The following is a 17,513-nucleotide window of genomic DNA, read 5'->3' as shown; positions in this document are numbered from 1 at the left end:
TGGGTGCTCCTACAAGATACCTGAAGTGTTTTGGGCACTAGTCAATTCACCAAAATCTCTCTTTGTTCTACTGTCTACAATCGGTCGAGCGAATCTGAGATTTGAGTGTCTATACTTTCTAGTTCATGATTTGACAATACCTCTATTTGTTACATCTTGTTTCTCACCCTTTTAAACTGTTCTCAAACTTCGTTCTGGACTAAGTCACCCTGTTGTTCTATCTCAACCTGTAACTCCTTAGGTAAATTTAAGAAAGTCCCTTCTATATTAGAGATTATATCTACTTTCATAGCTACCTCCTACCCTTGTCTTTCTAAATTCGACAACACTTGTCCGGTTGTAATAATACTAGACAACTCGTTTAATGTCTCTAATTTCTCTCCGTGGTCTGCAGTGTTATTTGACAACTATTTTGTATTGGCTTCAATTAGTCCCCTTGTGGCTCAAAGAGGGCCGTTAATTCTTCCACTTTTCTAGGCCGAACAGACATACGACTTCAACAACAAGAGGTATATTCTCGTTTGTAATTAAAGGATGTCACTAGATTCAGTCTCGACTACTCGGATCCATAGAAACGGGTTCTTACAACTTTTCGCAGGGCAAATTACTAATAAAAGGCATCTCAGTTCTGGACTGTTTGCAGCTCACCTAATCTGGCGCTGCGAGCTGCACTGCACTGCTGAGCCGGCCGCTGTGACCGGTGTGATGTCCTTAGGTTAATTAGGTTTAAGTACTTTCTAAGTCTAGGGGACTGATGACCTAAGATGTTAAGTCCCATAGTGCTCAGAGCCATTTGAACCATTTGAACCTTCACTGCTGACGTGTGCCTTAGTGGCCACGAGACACAGCGATGGGCCACTGCTTTCTGGGCACATCCCTTCATTGCTATCGTGACATTAACGGATTGTTTGACATGCTTTATCGTGATTTAAGAAATTACAGTATCCTGAGAATGTCATTCTCCTCATTTGACGAGGTGGTGGACATTTCCCAAGATTAACTGACGGAAAAGGTCACTGTTTTAAGGAAAGTAATCTCATCAGAGAAAAAACTAATTATATGTAGTCTGCAGTGATATTTACAGTGTTAGTTGTAACTGTAAAGTATACGTACAAATGCTTTTCAGTGTTTATTTGAAAAATGTGTTGTTATAAACTGAAACTAAATTTACAAATAATTTAGACAGGAAGTCGGAAATCTGTCTCCTCTATTTACACATCGTTTTTCTTAAAATGATTCTAGCGTGTCTGATGTATCTGCCCCATTAGCATCACTTGCTGCAGCAGGAGATGTAGGTGTGCTATGTCGGTCTGGTAGGTTTCGAGGAAAACTTACATACGCCGGATGGTAAACGTGCTTTGTCTGTGGTGTAAAGCTCTTGTGGTTGGAATGGAACGTCAGGAACAAGCCGTGACGAAATTAGAGATCGTTAATTTCCACAATCTACAGCCAACTAGAGTACAAAAAGTGCGTTATTGTAATTAGTAAAAAGTCCCCAGGAGTAGCCAACATTCCATTAGAACTACTGATAGCCTTGGGAGAGCCACCCCTGACAAAACTCTACTATCTCGTGAGCAAGATATATAAAACAGGCGAAATACCCTCAGACTTCAAGAAGAATATAATAATTCCAATCCCAAAGAAAGCAAGTGTTGACAGATGTGAAAATTACCGAACTGGTTCAAATGGTTCAAATGGCTCTAAGCACTATGAGACTTAATATCTATGGTCATCAGTCCCCTAGAACTTAGAACTACTTAAACCTAACTAACCTAAGGACATCACACAACACCCAGTCATCACGAGGCAGAGAAAATCCCTGACCCCGCCGGGAATCGAACCCGGGAACCCGGACGTGGGAAGCGAGAACGCTACCGCACGACCATGAGCTGCGGACAAAATTACCGAACTATCAGTTTAATAAGTCACGGCTGCAAAATACTATCATGAATTCTTTACAAACGAATGGAAAAACTGGTAGAAGCCGACCTCGGGGAAGATCAGTTTAGTTTCCATAGAAATGTTGGAACACGTGAGGCAATACTGACTCTACGACTTATCTTAGAAGCTAGATTAAGGAAAGGCAAACCTACGTTGACTGGAATACTCTCTTTCAAATTCTGAAGGTGGCAGGGGTAAAATACAGGGAGCGAAAGGCTATTTACAATTTGTACAGAAACCAGATGGCAATTACGAGAGTCGAGGGGCATGAACGGGAAGCAGTGGTTGGGAAGGGAGTGAGACAGGATTGTAGCCTATCCCCGATGTTATTCAATCTGTATATCGAGCAAGCAGTAAAGAAAAACGAAAAATTCGGAGTAGGAATCAAAATCCATGGTGAAGAAATAAAAACTTTGAGGTTCGCCGATGACATTGTAATTCTGTTAGACAGAGCAATGGACCTGGAAGAGGAGTTGAACGGAATGAACAGTGTCTTGAAGGGAGGATATAAGATGAACATCAACAAAAACAAAACGACGATAATAGAATGTAGTCGAATTAAGGCGGGTGATGCTGAGGGAATGAGATTAGGAAATGAGACACTTAAAATAGTAAATGAATTTTACTATTTGGGGAGCAAAATAACTGATGGCGGTCGAAGTAGGGAGGATATAAAATGTAGATTAGCAATGGCAAGGAAAGCGTTTCTCAAAAAGAGAAAATTGTTAATATCGAGTACAGATTTAAGTGTCAGGAAGTCGTTTCTGAAAGTATTTGTATGAAGTGCAGCCATGTATGGAAGCGATACATGGACGATAAATAGTTTAGAAAAGAAGAGAATAGAAGCTTTCGAAATGTGGTGCTACAGAAGAATGCTGAAGATTAGATGGGTAGACCACATAACTACTGGGGAGAAGAGAAAGTTGTGGCACAACTTGACTAGAAGGGATCGATTGGTAGGACATGTTCTGAGGCACCAAGGGATCACCAGTTTAGTATTGGAGGGCAGCGTGGAGGGTAAAAATCGTATAGGGACACCAAGAGATGAATACACTAAGCAGATTCAGATGGATGTAGGCTGCAGTAGGTACTGGGAGATGAAGAAGCTTGCACAGGATAGAGTAGCATGGAGAGCTGCATCAAACCAGTCTCTGGACTAAAGACCACAACAACAACAACTGAACGTGATTGTAATGTGGAGAGGCTTTTTCTTCGAACTCAGCTTCATTTATGACTCTCGTAATTCTCAACACGTTTTTCCAGTTGGCTTTTTGAGTAGTTCTGAGATGGAGTATCCCAAGTTGCTAATTTCTTCTGAACCTCGCAGATAAAGATTCGGTGTCAAAACTATCCATAGTGCTCACATTGGCGGATAAAAATGGGTGCGGGTATGCGGCAGGTAGCGTTCGGCAGCGCTGCTGGCGTTCTGGTGCGGGAGCGACCGCAAGTCGTCATGTGTTCCACTGCCAGCGCGGCCAGGCTGGTAGGCCTGTAGTCAAAACCACGAGGCGGCCGCTCTGCCGGCACAGCTGCCACAACCAGGCAGATACACTACTGGCCTTTAAAACTGCTACACCAAGAAGAAATGCAGATGATAAACGGGTATTCATTGGACAAATATATTATACTACACCTCACATGTGATTACATTTTCACGCAATTTGGGTGCATAGATACTGAGAAATCAGTACCGAGTACAACCACTTCTGGCCGAAAATAACGGCCTTGATACGCTTGGGCAAACAGAGCTTGGATGGCGTGTACAGGTACAGCTGCCCATGCAGCTTCAACACGATACCACAGTTCATCAAGAGTAGTGACTGGCGTATTGTGAAGAGCCAGTTGCTCGGCCACCATTGACCAGATGTTTTCAATTGGTGAGAGATCTGGAGAATGTGCTGGCCAGGGCAGCAGTCGAACATTTTCTGTATCCAGAAAGGCCCGTACAGGACGTGCAACATGCGGTCGTGCATTATCCTGCTGAAATGTAGGGCTTCGCAGGGATCGAATGAAGGGTAGAACCACGGGTCGTAACACATCTGAAACATAATGTTCACTGTTCAAAGTGCCGTCAATGCGAACAAGAGGTGACCGAGACGTGTAAGCAGTGGCACCCCATACCATCACGCTGGGTGATACGCCAGTATGGCGATGATGAATACACGCTTCCAATGTGCGTTCACCGCGATGTCGCCAAACACGGATGCGACCATCATGATGCTGTAAACAGAACCTGGATTCATTCGAAAAAATGACGTTTTGGCATTCGTGCACCCAGGTTCGTCGTCGAGTACACCATCGCAGGCGCTGCTGTCTGTGATGCAGCGTCAAGGGTACCCGCAGCCATGGTCTCCGAGCTCATAGTCCATCTGCTGCAAACGTCGTCGAAATGTTCGTGCAGATGCTTGTTGTCTTGCAAACGTCCCCATCAGTTGACTCAGGGATCGAGGCGTGGTAGCACGATCCGTTACAGGCATGCGGATAAGATGCCTGTCATCTCGACTGCTAGTGATACGAGGCCGTTGGCATCCAGCACGGCGTTCCGTATTACCCTCCTCAACCCACCGATTCCATGTTCTGCTAACAGTCATTGGATCTCGACCAACGCGAGCAGCAATGTCGCGATACGATAAACCGCAATCGCGATAGGGTACAATCCGACCTTTATCAAAGTGATGGTACGCATTTCTCCTTACACGAGGCATCACAACAACGTTTCACCAGGCAACGCCGGTCAACTGCTGTTTGTGTATGAGAAACCAATTGGAAACTTTCCTCGTGTCAGCACGTTGTACGTGTCGTCACCGGCGCCAACCTTGTGTGAATGCTCTGGAAAGCTAATCATTTGGATATCACAGCATCTTCTTCCTGTCGGTCAAATTTCGCGTCTGTACCACGTCATCTTCGTGATGTAGCAATCTTAGTGGCCAGTAGTGTAGATGACAGGTGCGGGAGGCTTCATTGCGTCCTCTTCTGGCGTCTCTGCCACCAGACCTGCCGTGGCATCCCAGTGCGGTAGGACCATTAGCAAGCTGACCGGTTGTTGCACTGCGAGACGGAGCTGCGTTGTTATGGTGGCTGTGTTGTCGGAGCTCACTGCCGCAAATGTAGCGTCGAGATCCCCTGCGCGAAATTCTTCCTTGTTGCTAACGAGATTCTTACTCAGATACATCGACATCTACATCTACGTCATACTCCGGTAGCCACCTAATGGTGTGTGGTGGAGGGTACTTTTGGTACCACTATCTGTTTTCTCCAACCCCGTTCCACTCACGAATAGAGCGTGGGAAGAATAATTGTCGGTAAGCCTCTGTACTGGCTCTAATTTCTCGAATTTTCTTCTCGCGGTCAATACACAAGATGTACGTGGGGGATTGGAAGTAAGATTTCTTCCGACGGCTACTGAAAAGTGCTGTCCCGAAGTTTCAGCAGTAGCTCTCTCCGTGATACACATCGCCTCCCTTGTAACGACTGCCAGTAGAGTTTGTTTAGCACCTCCTTAACGCCCTCTCGACAGCTAAACGATCCCGTGACGAATCGCGCCGTTCTTCTTTGGATCTTCTCTATGTCCTCTATCACTCCTACCTGATAGGAATCCTAGACAGATGAGCAATACTCAAAAATCGGGCAAACTAGCGCCATATAAGTAACTTCTTTCGAAGGTTACTTGAGCATTCAAACATCCTTCGCTACTGATTTCTTTGGTATGGTCAATTAGTATTCGTTCTTTGTTTCTTGACTCTTGAGATGAATTAACATTACTTTCGTCTTAGCCAAATTAAACCTATTATGCTCTTAATTACTCGAATTGGGCAACACCACTGCGTCTACCCATTTATATATTCTCGATTCCTTACTTGGATTGCTCTGGGCAACGTCATATCCTCTTCCATTTTTGTCGTCAAAATTCTTGAAAAATATTGACTGCTCTCTTCTTTTCGCACCGCTAATTCGTGTCCTCCTCTATGGTAGCAAAACGCAGTTCTGCTGAAGTTGTTAGGGTGCACTCCATGTAGATCTGTCACCCGGTGGCATGTGTATGCCCGATTTACCTTACGAATAATTTGCTGTCGTCGTTCTTGAAGTTAATTGTTGTAATGGATATGCTATGCAGTGCCACTAAACTGTGCCATGTGACATCTTCTCCTTCTGCAGTTTGGATGAGTGCTGAAAGACAACTCAGATTTGCGATAACTCTTCTGTGTTACAATTGCGGACGATGGACATCTTTCATGTCTTACGTTTCAATAGACCGTCGTAACATGTAGGTGTGAAGCTTTGACATTAGAGACCGAATTGATAGAATGACACTTCCCAAGTCTTCATTTGTTCGGGAATTGACTGGCACACTCGCAAACGCGCATGGGCGACATGCCGAGCTGACTTCCTCTAGCATCCATGTGCACATATAGCAAAAGATGCGCGCACAGTGGAATGTTCCACAACTACCTAAACCACGTTTCCAGTTTCCATGAACATCTTTCGTTGACCGAAGAAGATAAAAGTATAACATGTTATTCCATAAAAGCGCAAGATCCAGCATAAAGCCAAAGCCAGCTATCAGCGTGGAGGTGGTCACTTTACAATTAACATTCCTGCTTCAGCGACAGTTGGCTCGTAAGCCAAGAAATGATCCTCTGGGATCTTTCCACCGGCTAAGATATCCGATGATTCTATTTAACGAAACAGTACTATTGTCGATGTACGTAGTCTGTTGTTGAACTCTGAGGTGCTTATTAAGTAAATTTTCAAAAGTTTCAATTGCAATAATAAACACAAAATTAAATTAGTGTGCCAGATTGAAGAAGATAACACAAGTTATTTATGTGCGATCTGAGCTAATCCTCCAGTTAAGCTATAGCCCCTTGCGGTTATCGTTTGCTTACACCTTTTCTTTAAGAGAAAATTCGATATAGGCAGACCCACTGGATTGTGCTGACACAAGGACAATAGGTGACCTTGTGGTGTTTCGTTTTGGGAACACATTTTACAAGGAAGAAATTTTACTGCAGGCATTCTGGACAGGGCAGAAGTAGCCAGACGGCAGTGACACTGAACAGTCATGTTTTTTGGTGCACTCAGAAAAATTTCACATTTGCTGCTAAAATCTTTCACAAAATATTGGAGAAAGATGTTTGTTAATACTTATGTATTAAAACGTCGTCTCTGTAATTATTATTCGTTGTGAAGAATTATGAAGCTCAATTACGGAGCGGATGCAGAACTTCACTTCAAAATACGCTGAGTATGTGCGGCCCTGGTCACGCCATTGTCATATTGTTTTAATCTGCAAGGAGAAGACGTTTGCAGAAGTGTTTTTGGCACCATAAGACCAATTGCGCTGTAATTAACACGATAAGCTATGGAATTTTTTCTCGTTAATGTAAAGGAGAGCCAGACCTAACAATTCAAAATCATTTTACGATCAAAGGTGTTCGGTTTAATATATTTTAATTTATACCTATAGAATGTTACTGTTTGATTTCTAAATCCAAATTATTTTGTTTAAATCTTACGTTGAAATGTAATGACAGGAGCCGAAGTAGCAGCAGTGTTTTCTTAAAGTGTCGCAATATTACGTTTTTTGATGGATGGCTTCGCTGCATCACTGAATAAACTTCATTTGCAGGCAAACATTTTCTTAATGTTTCAAGATTGTATTAACTTTATTTAAATGACAAGTATTAACCTTAAGTGAAATGTGGGAAATTTGGCAGTACTTAAAGAAAGTCAATAAATATCTTGCTAGTTTCATAGCGATTCTTAAAAGCAAGTTTCAAGTTCGATATCTGTTCGAAGCTGAATGAACGGATCTAACTTTCAAAATCTGTACCTTCACTATGTGGTCATCGTATGTGGTCAATAGAATCATGCAGCACCCTGCCGACATCTTCACCGGTACATGTGTTGGGTCACATGTTTATGACTTCGAGTTTAAGTGAGTGGCTAGTTAAGTAGAATTTGAGTGAAACAGACAATTTTTCTAAACCGATCTAGATTTCAGGAAAGGGAGTAGAAGGAACAATAAGGATTAAAACGGAAGTGGTAGATTACTAATACGATAATGTCAGCTGCATGAAAAATGTGAAGAAATCGAAAAATTAATGATTGTCGGAATGGCAGACTCAGCATACAGGAAAGTCAAAACAGCTCTCGGTTTCAGTATAAGCAAGGGTGGTAACATTACGAGTGCAACGGGAACTCCACTGTTAAACGCAGAGGAGGGAGCGGATAGGTGGAAAGAATACATTGAAATCCTCTATCATGGGGAAAATTTGTCTGATATGATAGAAGAAGCAACAGCATTCGATTTAGAAGAGGTAGAGGATTCAGTATTAGAATCAGAATCAAATAAGGCAGAAGGGATAGATAAAATTCCATCAGAATTTCTAAAATCATTGGGGGAAGTGGCAACAAAACAACTATTCACGTTGACATCTTCAACTTTTGTAGTCCTGTCTTCCTCATTTGCGTGTAATATTACGGTATATTGATAATTTTTATTTATGGACCGTCTGACAGCAACTGAATAAAACACAATTTTAGTGCCATACGCGTTTCGCCTTCTCATTACCTTCGTCTTTCTCCGATTTACTCTCAAACCATACTGTGTACTCGTTAGACTGTTCATTCCGTTCTGCAGATCAATTAATTCTTCTTCACTTTCACTCAGCGAATCGTATCATTGATATCCTTTCGCCTTGAATTGTAATTCCACTCCTGAACCCTTCGAACTGAAAAGGAAGACCAAGAGGTAAGCAAGACTGGTGGTGTCGTGGTTTATGTTCAGAATGTTCAGAATGAATTACTAAAAGTAACAAAAATGTAAATAAAATAGCTAACATACGTACATATTCCAGGCCACTGATGATGCCTTGCAGAAAATAAAGGCGAAACGCGTATGACACTAAAATTGTGTTTTATTCAGTTGCTGTCAGACGGTCCATAAATAAAAATTATCAATATACCGTAACTATTCACGTTGGTGTGTAAAACGTATGAGTCTGGCTACATACCAATTGACTTTCGGAAAAATATCATTCACACAATTCTGAAGACTGCAAGAGCTGACAAGTGCGAGAATTATCACACATTCAGCTTAACAGCTCATGCAAGAATAAACTACAGAACAATGGAAAAAATTGAGAATGTGCTAGATGATGATCAGTTTGGCTTTAGAAACAGCAAAGGCACCAGAGAGGCAATTCTGACGTTTCAGTTGATAATGGACGCAAGATTAAAGAAAAATCAAGACACGTTCATAGGATTTGTCGACGTGGAAAAATTGTTCGTCAATGTAAAATGGTGCAAGATGTTAGAAATTCAGAGAGAAATAGGGGTAAACTATAGGGAGAGACGCGTAATTTACAATATGTACAACTGCCAAGAGGAATTAATAGGAGTGGAGGACCAAGAACGAAGTACTCGGATTAAAAAGAGCGTAAGACAGGGATGTAGTCTTTCGCCCCTACTGTTCAATCTATACATGAAAGAAGCAATGACGGAAATAAAAGAAGGGTTCAGGAGTGGAATTACAATTCAAGGTGAAAGGATATCAACGATACGACTCGCTTATGACATTGCTATCCTGAGTGAAAGTGAAGAAGAATTACATGATCTGCTGAATGGAACGAACAATCTAATGACTACAGAATATGGCTTGAGAGCAAATAAAAAATGACGAAAGTAATGAGAAGTCGCAGAAACGAGAACAGCGAGAAACTTAACATCAGGATTGATGGTCACGAAGTAGAGAGGTTAAGGAATTCTGCTACCAAGGCAGCAAAATAACCAATAATGGATGGAGCAGGGAGGACATCAAAAGCAGTCTAGCAATGTCAAAAAGGGCATTCCTGGCCAAGATAAGTCTACTAGTGTCAAACATAGGCCTTAATTTGAGGAAAAAATTCGTGGCAATGTACGTCTGGAGTACAGCATTGTATGGTAGTGAAACATGGACTGTGGAAAAGACGAAAGAGAAGAGAATCGAAGCAGTTGAGATCTGGTGCTATAGACGAATGGTGAAAATTAGGTGGACCGATAAGATAAGGAATGAGGAGGTTCTGCGCAGAATCGGAGAGGAAAGGGATATGTGGCAAATACTGACAAGAAGGAGGGACAGAATGATAAGACATCTGTTAAGATATCAGGGAATGACTTCCACAGCACTAGAGGGTGATTTAGAGGACAAAATAGAGAAAGACAGAGATTGGAATACATCCAGCATACAATTGAGGACGTAGGTCGAAAGTGCTACTCGGAGATGAAGAGGTTGGCACAGGAGAGGAATTCGTGGGGGACCGCATCAAACCAGTCAGAAGATCGATGATCCATAAAAAACCATGACGGAATTAAACAAGACGTCGAGATTGATCAGTTTCTATTGAAAGCACAAATGTTGTTAATGTTGCAAAATTTTAGTAATGTTACCGCACAGAATATGACTCTCAACGGGAATTATTTCAAAGGTATTTATTTCAAAGGTATTCTTACAGAGTCAGCGAACGATTTGTCTGGAAGTATTCAGAAGTGGCTAATAAGACGAGTAAGATGGGAAAGAACCTGAATGATTTTTGTGGTAATATTAAGGGACTTAAGAAGGAAATGAAAGGCATAAATGACCGATTAGCTATTCGAACTGAAAAGCAAGACCAAGAGGTAAGCAAGACTGGTGGTGTCGTGGTTTATGTTCAGAATGTTCAGAATGAATTACTAAAAGTAACAAATCAAGTTTCAGAAAAAAAGAAGTTTGATTGTGAGGTACAGAGAATTGATGATGATATTGAACCCTTGATTGAGGCGAAAGTAAAACAGTTTATAAAAGTAGTTAAAATTAAATTCAAGGGACAGCTATGAAGTTATGGACTGAAATGCAAAACAGCATAAGTCCATGGGACAGTATGACATTCGAAGTCGGTAGCAATGTGGAGCCTTTGCAAGTCCGAAACAGATTTAAATAGTCTCCTTGTGTAATGCATAAGTCTGAAGCTTCTCAGAAGCCAGAGGGTTGCATCATAGAGATTTCATAGTAAATTGTAACAGGATTTTATCGTAGGATATGAGTGACTATGAGCAGAACTATTCAGTAATTGATGTTGAGACTGGGGATGCTAAACGATGGGTGTGAGATTTAGATATATGAAATATTACGTCTGTTGAATTTAAAGAGCACTTGGTACAAGACTAATGGTCAGAACAGAAACAGGACAGCGAGTTTGTCGTCAGTAAAATGCCAACGCTAGTTGAAAAAAATATCTTAAAAGAAATTTATGAGACTTATTTTGTAAACTACTACATTTAAAGGGAAGGAAGTCAGAATCTGAAATCGTATGAGAGATGTGGAAGGAGCTGCAAGACGGTGCTAAGAGATTCGTAGGAAGAAAAATAAGGTGTTTGAAGCCTTTTTGGAAAAAGTACAAGAGTGTGATTACTGGCACAATATTCATGAAGAGTGAGTTGAGTAGCGTTATAATAGACTCATGCTGACGTCTTTGTCACCAAATTCACTTGTTCAGAACCCGATGGAGTACATTTGGGGCGCTGTCGGGCGTCATTTCCGTACACAAAGACCACTGTCGCGTATTTACGTTGAATCTCTGCTACGCAGAATTGCTACTGTATTGTTTTCCAAAAGTGGACCACCACGGTATAAGTACGTCGTTATAATGTTCTGGTTCCCCTTTGTATCGTTACTTGTTCAGGCTCTATTTTCACAGGATATTACTCAGTTTTGATATGCTCTCTTTATTACTGTGAAAAATTTGTTCTACACACAAGTTTTCCCTGATATATTAGTCGATATGTGACTCCATATGTAGTTTTGCACTGAGTTAAAGGACTTAGTTACACAATGTAACGTGCGGTAGCATTTTTATGGTATGTCCATGCAGTAGTAAATTGCAGAAGCATAAATAAAAACATATGTGTGAAAAAAAGAGTCTGTGTTCAGCAGTGAGTATGTTGTCTCAACTTAGCACGCCAATGCCGCTCCCTCCGACGAAAGTTATATGTTCCCCGTTTCATAGTCCAAGCTGTTTTCTCCACTGGAGTGGTATTATTTAACTACATGAGTGTACTGAGCTTCAGGGATTTTGAGTAACTTCCACTTTACGCAAGTTTTACTACCTTACTTTTTTGTTGACAATTTCGCTGGATCAACATGAGAACACAAGATCGTCTGTTGCGGGGTCCTGAACGGTTTAAATTTCCTCCTATCCCGCTTTACAGAGCGAGCGAGCCTCCGACATCCACCTTCTGTGATGGAACTTGAACGTCCAACACAATGAGGCCTACTCATGGTTTCATAGTACTTAATTTTCCTCAGATTCTGTAGCTTCCCCGTTTCCGTGATACTGGTTTCCTGGCACAGGACCATGACAACTTGCTCTTTGTCAAAGCCGTTTATGTCAGTGGATTTCTCCATTTTCTGGCTGTATTGTCGATAGAACGGTTCATCATTCACATATGCTGTGGTGGGCAGTGGCCATAAAGTTTAGGCTTGTCAATGTCTGTAAAACTGTTTGGGACAGGGTTAGAATGGGAGTGTTGTTTAGCTGGTGATTGTGCTACCGTGGGCTTGATCTATACTTTATAAAAAAAAAGTTGCACAACAGAGCACGTAAGAATACCAAAGTCTTTGCGCTCAGCCAGATGGAATTCAGTAATCTGATGACAAGAATTCAAAACAATATTTCACCTCAAAAATTTAATACAAATTTGGGCAACAATAAAATATAGGTAAAGAGAACTGCTACTGCCTCTGCGCACGAACTTTTTGCAGAAGGGCAGCAGAATACATGACAACATGCTTCTGCCCATAAATAACATTATAAGAGGGCACTAAAACAAAATGAGGACTTACTTCTACACGTAAATTACTTGACAAGGATGCCCTATACTAAAATAAGACAAGAACAGCGATTCATTTTATAACTAACTAAAATCCACTACTTCCAACCTTCGCCGTATCAGGTACGAGACTAACACGACAACACAACTATGTGGAAATACACTACTACACCGTTGACAAGAAAAATGAAATCAAACGAAAAAAAAAAAAAGAAATCGAAGACATCACGTTCCCTGTTGACTGAATAAACTGTTTATTTCAGTATTGCAGTCTTGCCCTTTGGGCCACTATCAATGACCTGAACTGTATACATCTCAGAGTATTTGAAAGTCTGACGCGTGTTGAAGCAAAATCTCTTGCAGTACAGTTAAATAATGGCCTCAAAGCCGAAACTGCAATAGTGACATAAATAATTTATACTGTCAATGGCGAACATGATGCCCATAAAAAAATTCTACATGACCGTGAACCCCGACCATAACAAGCTAAGCGAAAATACAATATCTTGTCACATATACAAACTTATTGTACGATAGCCTCGCCAGGTCTTTGAATTCACAATCAAACTTGTGTACTGATGACACCACGGTTCCACCAAGTAGATACGTTTAGCAACTCTTTTGGCACACTGAAGTTTGTCCTGGCCAGCCATGCTTCTTTACCCACAAAGTGAACCAAGGTGATTCTACTTATCTGGCAACACTGCCTCACAGCTTTCTGATCTTGCATATAGCAAATAACGGCACACCAAAGCACATGTAACTTTACACTCTGCACTGCCTCGCCTTTACCAGACTGTCTAGCATGCTCTCTGTGGTGTCACCGCTAGACACCACACTTGCTAGGTGGTAACTTAAATCGGCCGCGGTCCTGTAGTACATGTCGGACCCGCGTGTCGCCACTGTGGGATCGCAAACCTAGCGCCACCACAAGGCAGGTCTCGAGAGACTGAGGAGACCTCAGCCCCAGTTGTACGGACAACATAGCTAGCGATTGGACGTGCTAAGCCTTGCTCTCATTTGCCGAGAGATAGACAGTAGAATAGCCCTCTGCTAAGTTAACTGGCGACCACCTAGCAAGGCGCCATTTGTATCAGTGCCTATAGCTTACTAATATTCAAGAGAGATGTATTCCAAGGACTAATTAAAAGTTAAGTAACAAGCATCTACGTACTTTTCTTCTTATTCATTTATAAGTCTCATGTTCCAGACCTCACGCCCGTCTGCGTTAGCATTGCGTGCCCTATCGGCTACAGCATTGTGTCTAGGCTGTATGGTCTAGACACAACATTATTGGCGACGAGAAAAAGAGTTTGTATTAATTCGTTTGTGTCATGGCTTCGCCACAATCTCCGGATGTACTGTCCGAATTTTTTCGCTTGCAGAATCAGCAGACGCAGGCGTTATTGGATGCACTTGGACAGCTTGTCCAGGGTCAACGTGTGCTGCAACACGATGCGGCAGCCGCCGCTTCATCGCTACCGCAGCCACAACACGCCATTGCACCGCAATTTAGGCCATTCGTGGCGGCCGAAGAAACATGGCAAGAATGGTCCCGCCAGTTCCAGTTTCATCTAACAGCCTACAGAATTCAAGGTAACGAGCGGCAGCCGTTTTTGCTTTCTTGTGTCGGTGTGTCTCCCTACCGTGTGATAGTGAAATTGTTTCCCCGACGCGACGTAGCAACTCTGACCTACGAAGAAATTTTGTCTGCTTTAGATGCCTATTTCAAGGAAACAGTTAATGTAGTTGCAAAAAGGTATACGTTCTTTCGTACAAAACGTACGGCCGGTCAGACTTATAGGGAGTGGGTTGCGACATTGCAAGGACTTACTAGGGAGTGTGCGTTTGAATGTGAATGTGGCCTCCCTTATTCAGATACTATGGTGCGTGATGCAATTGCACAGAACGTTTCTGATGTTCGCATACGGGAACAGATTTTGAAACTAGTAAATCCCTCCCTTCAACAAGTGATAGACATATTGGATAGGCAAGACACACTTGACTCTGCTCAGGACTCATTTGAAACTTCGCCAGCAGTGTGTCACATTAACCGGCCCGCCGGGCCCGCTGCACGGGACGCTACGCGGCCCTCGCGCCCGTCACAGCAGCGGCAGCCTACCTTGCCAACACGTGCGCCGCGTAAGCCAGCAACTGCAGTGAAATCATGCCCGCGGTGTGCAACTAGACATTCGCGTGAAAATTGCCCGTCACGCCAAGCTATTTGCTTTTACTGTCAAAAGAAAGGACATGTTCAAAGTGTTTGCCAGAAAAAGCTTAGATCAGACAATCACAATAATTCCAGGCCCTTTGCTTCGCGCCGGAATCGAACCCAGGATAATCAGGCTCGTGGACCTTCGCCCATGGACATTCATGTAGTTCATTCCCACCCGTCCAGTGACACTTTAGCTAACAGTGACTGTGTTAGTCCCACAAACAGAGTGCGTCGACGTCGCCGAAAATCCCGTAAAGTCGCAAGTGCTTCTGTACCTGTATCAGTTCAAATTGCACGTGACAGTCGCTCTTGTCGTCAGCAGGACAATAAACTTTTTGTGGACTTAAACTTTGAAGGCAAAGTGATACCATTCCAGCTCGATACCGGAGCTGCAGTTTCATTGCTCAATCACGACACGTACAAACAACTGGGCACACCGCCATTGCGTGCCGCAAATGTTAAGTTACATAGTTACTCAGGACAGCATATCCCTGTGTTAGGACAGTGCAGCCTTCTTGCAACATACAAGGGACAAACGAAACTTGTTTCATTTTACGTTCTTCGTTCTTCTACTGCAGTGAACTTGTTTGGTTTAGATTTATTTCAATTGTTTAATATGTCTATAGTAAATCAGGTCCTATCAGTGAATCCGACTGTGCCTTCCGCCAGTGTTTCTAGTCTTTGTGAAGAATTTGCAGACATTTTTGCAGCGGGCCTTGGTTGCGCTAAGAACTATGAAGCGCATTTGGAACTGCAAGAAAACGCGCAACCGAAATTTTTCAGAGCGCGCAATGTTCCCCACGCATTGCGTGATGAGGTCGCCAGAACATTAGCCGATTTAGAATCTCAAGGTGTCATTGAACGTGTGCAGGCTTCTCTCTGGGCCTCACCCTTAGTAATTTTGCCAAAACCTTCCGGTAAACTGAGACTTTGTGTGGACTTCAAGGCAACAGTGAATCCACAACTTGTGACAGCCACTTTTCCTTTGCCCCGCCCGGACGATCTTTTTGACAAACTGTGCCCGGGAAAATATTTTTCCAAATTGGACCTAGCAGATGCGTACTTGCAAATACCTGTGGACGAAGAATCCCAGCGCGTCTTAGTGGTTAACACGCATCTTGGCTTGTATCGCTTCAAAAGACTACCGTTCGGGTGTGCATCCGCCCCTGCTTTGTTTCAGCAATATTTACAAACTGTTTGTGCGTCGGTCCCTACTGCTGCGAACTATCTGGACGATATTGTGATCTCAGGAAAGACAGAAGCCGAACATTTGCAAAATCTCCGAACATTATTTCAGGTCTTGCGTCAGAATGGTCTTCGCTTGAGGAAGGACAAATGTGTGTTTTTTGCTCGGGACTTACCCTACCTGGGGCATGTCTTAAATGCCCAAGGTATACATCCGAGTCCAGAGCACCTCCGTGCCATACAGGAGTTGCCTTCGCCACGGGATGTTAAACAACTACAGAGTGTGCTGGGTAAAATTAATTATTATGCAAAGTTTGTGCGCAATGCTTCTTCCATTTCAGCTCCGCTTCATCGCTTACGCCGTAAAGGTGTTCCGTTCGTCTGGACGACGGAATGCGAACGCGCCTTTCGCCAGTTGAAATCGGCGTTACTTTCAAATACGTGCCTTACGCCATTCGATCCCCAGAAACCCCTTTTGTTGATGGTAGATGCATCGGATTTCGGGATCGGTGCTGTGCTTGCGCACAAGGATGGCTCGCATGATCGCCCTATTGCCTTTGCGTCCAAATTGCTCTCATCTGCGCAAAGAAATTATTCACAGATAGAGAAAGAAGCTTTAGCTCTCGTGTTTGGTGTTACAAAGTTTCATGATTTCTTGTATGGTCGTCACTTTACAATCATCACGGACCACAAACCTTTGACATCGCTTTTTCATCCGAACAAGCCTGTACCTCCACGTACAGCGCAGAAATTCATCCGCTGGTCTCTTTTTCTCTCGCAGTACCGCTACGATATCTTGTATCGGTCCACTGCTAAGCACGGAAACGCTGATGCGTTGTCCCGTTTGCCTGTTGCTGAGGATAAAGCATTCGATTCTTCCGAACTTGCTTGCATGTTCATTGATTCGGAAACCGATGACGTGGTCGAATCGTTTCCGATTGATTTTCGTCGTGTAGCTACAGCCACAGCTGCTGACCCTGTCCTTGCTACTGTTTTGCGTTTTGTTGCTACGCAATGGCCCTTGTCAAAGTCACGGATCGAGGATCCTTTGGTTCGCCGTTTTTTTGCTCACAAGGAGAGACTTTTTGTCCGACGTGGTGTTTTGTTGTTGCGTTCCGATAATGATCAGTCCAGAGTCGTGGTCCCACGTTCGTTACAGTCCTCTGTCTTAAAGCTTCTTCACCAAGGACATTGGGGTATAGTGCGCACGAAACAACTTGCTCGTCAGCACTGTACTTGGTTCGGAATCGATGCGGCGATTACGAATATGTGCTCTTCTTGCATGGCGTGTGCCGAACAACAATCCGCACCGCCGCGGAAATTC

This window comes from Schistocerca nitens, chromosome 9, assembly GCF_023898315.1.
Source record: "Schistocerca nitens isolate TAMUIC-IGC-003100 chromosome 9, iqSchNite1.1, whole genome shotgun sequence".
Classification (NCBI taxonomy): Eukaryota; Metazoa; Arthropoda; class Insecta; order Orthoptera; family Acrididae; genus Schistocerca; species Schistocerca nitens.
Note: the sequence above shows the minus strand (reverse complement) of the source record.